The sequence below is a fragment of the Mus caroli genome, unplaced genomic scaffold (assembly GCF_900094665.2).
Source record: "Mus caroli unplaced genomic scaffold, CAROLI_EIJ_v1.1 scaffold_21178_1, whole genome shotgun sequence".
Classification (NCBI taxonomy): Eukaryota; Metazoa; Chordata; class Mammalia; order Rodentia; family Muridae; genus Mus; species Mus caroli.
The window spans coordinates 9,765-12,097 of record NW_018389363.1 but is presented as its reverse complement, the minus strand read 5'-3'; the positions used below and the strand labels follow the sequence as shown (position 1 = coordinate 12,097).

At 38.8% G+C, this 2,333-nt stretch overlaps 1 long non-coding RNA gene across 1 annotated transcript in view; it reads right to left on the bottom strand.

The window, feature by feature from the left end:
• Positions 1–1,377: 1,377 nt before the first annotated feature.
• LOC110288076 overlaps positions 1,378–2,333 on the bottom strand; it is a 5,918-nt gene continuing 4,962 nt past the window's right edge. Inside the window, exon 2 of the long non-coding RNA XR_002377271.2 lies at positions 1,378–1,600. This is a non-coding gene — a long non-coding RNA (uncharacterized LOC110288076). The remainder of the gene's footprint in view (positions 1,601–2,333) is intronic.

The window sequence follows — 2,333 nt, the reverse complement described above, 5'->3', positions numbered from 1 at the left end:
ATATAAAATACATTGGTGTGACTCTAAACAAGCAAGTGAAAGATTTGTATAACAAGAATTTCAAGTGTCTGAAAAGAAATTGAAGAAGAAATCAGAAGATGGCATCATCTTCCATGCTCATATACAAGTAGGATTAACATAGTTAAAATGGCCATTTTACCAAAAGCAATCTATAGATTCAGTGAGACTTCTATAAAATTTCCTACAGAATTCTTTACCCACCTTGGAAGAATAACTCTTCATTTTATGTGGTTAAAAACAAAACAAAACAAGAAAGCTAAAAAATCCTGTACAAGAACTTCTGGGATGTATGACCATCTGTGTTCTCAACCTCTACTACAAATCTCAAGGAGTCTTATGAAAGAATTGTGGGTAAGATTGAAGGAGCTAGAAGTGTCAAGATCAACAGAAGAGAACCCGCAGAGCCAATTAACCTGGGTCTATGGGGGCTCCCAGAGACTGAACCACCAACAAAAGAATATGCACTGATTGGATCTAGGCTGCCTGTACATATGTAACAAGTATGCATCTTAGTCTTCATGTGTGTCTCATGAACACTAATTGAACCAGGGGCTGTCTCTGACTATGACTCTGTTGCCTCCTTTTGTATCCCTTTCCCAAGTTGGACTGCCCTGTCTGGCCTCAGTGGGAGAGGTTGTACTTAGTTCTATGCGATTTGATGCACCAGGGTGGGTTTGTCCCTGAGTGGGTGAATGCAAGGGAACCCCCTTCCTTGAGGAGAGGGGACAGAATGAGGAAGTTGTAAGTGTGCAGCTGGGAGGAGAGTAGCAAGGTGGCTGCAAGCAGGATGTAAATAGAATAAATAAACAAATGATAACATTAAGAATATATATATTTCCTTGCAAATAATGAAGCTGGTATTCATGCAAAGTATGATAAATGTACAAATACTGAGTAATTATTGTGCAATTTCCATAGTGTCACACTTAGAAAATTTTTCATGTCCAATCTCATTCAATAAAACTACAAATAAATGACCTATTTAAATGAAAATAAAATGTTTTAAAGCTGGAATTCTATAAAGTGAATTGGAATTTNCTGATAATACACAACAAGACAATAATAATAGTAGCAAATATATGATGACTCAAGATTCCATGGTTCTAGGCTGAAGAGATGACTCTCAAAGATGGAGAGATATTAGTAGTACTGTATGGCTTAGGCAGAGGACCTGAGATGAGTTCCTAGGACCCAAAGAAGGAAGTTTACAGGTACATGCAACTGCAGGTCCCTCGGAACCAAGGCACACTTCTGGCCTCTGAAGGTAGTACAAACAGAAAGGTATACACACCACCACCACCACCACCACTGTTGCTACTAGTAGTATTAGTAACACAAGGTTTTAAAAAATCGCCCTCACAATTCCACAACAGGATTTATTCTATGATCATATCCAGGTATTCAAGATATAGAGCAACAGGAACATTAACATCAGTGTTCATATAATTTTCAAAAGTTTTGAAAACTTATTCCCATGAGAACATCCCTGGAGGGAATCCGGCCATTTTCTCCTGGAAAACTTTATCGAAGGCTTCATCTTGGGCTACTGTGAAGTGATTCTTCCAGTCCCCAGTTGTGCCTGTAAAATGTGAAGGAGACACATAGGTGGAATAATAATGGTTGTAACACTGCACTAGCTCTTCCCATCATATGCTTTTACCTTCTCTTTGATAATGATCACCCAGTTACTATGCTATATCCACTCCAGTAGTGACTCACATTACAGGTTTAGAAATCTGGAAGCAATCCTGAGGCACAGTTTTAATGAAAGAGCCTCCTGGAACCTTGGCATTCCCATAACTAGAATGCACCAGATTTGTTTCTGCAATATTGTGGAGGGTCTTGCATGTTTTCTTATGGTATTTTATTGGAAAAGATTTAGAAGTCTCAGGGGTAGCTTAGCAAAGTATACTTAGAATCTTCATTACAGCCAGGTATAGCAGGTTACATTGCATATTAGAAGCAAGTTGGTGAATTCTTCTGACAAATGGAGATTCCCTACAGACACTTTAAAGAACAGCCAAGTTACAGTCATATGCAAGAATTTACCAAGGCCTAGGATATAGAAGGGTTGTGGTATTATATTACTCATGAGAAGCTCTGCTAGAGCAGAACCCCCTGGTGGTGCTAGCTTTCACAAGGCTCAAAGGAGTAGAAGAAATTGTGACTAGGTTGTGAAGTCCTTACCTGACATTAGCTGACTCTAGGCAGGGCTGTTTTATCTTTACTGTAAATATTACCTAGTTCCTGTAAGTCTTTTGAAGTCATTTCTCTGTTTTGTGTCAGATACTTCAATGTACTTTGCCTGCTGT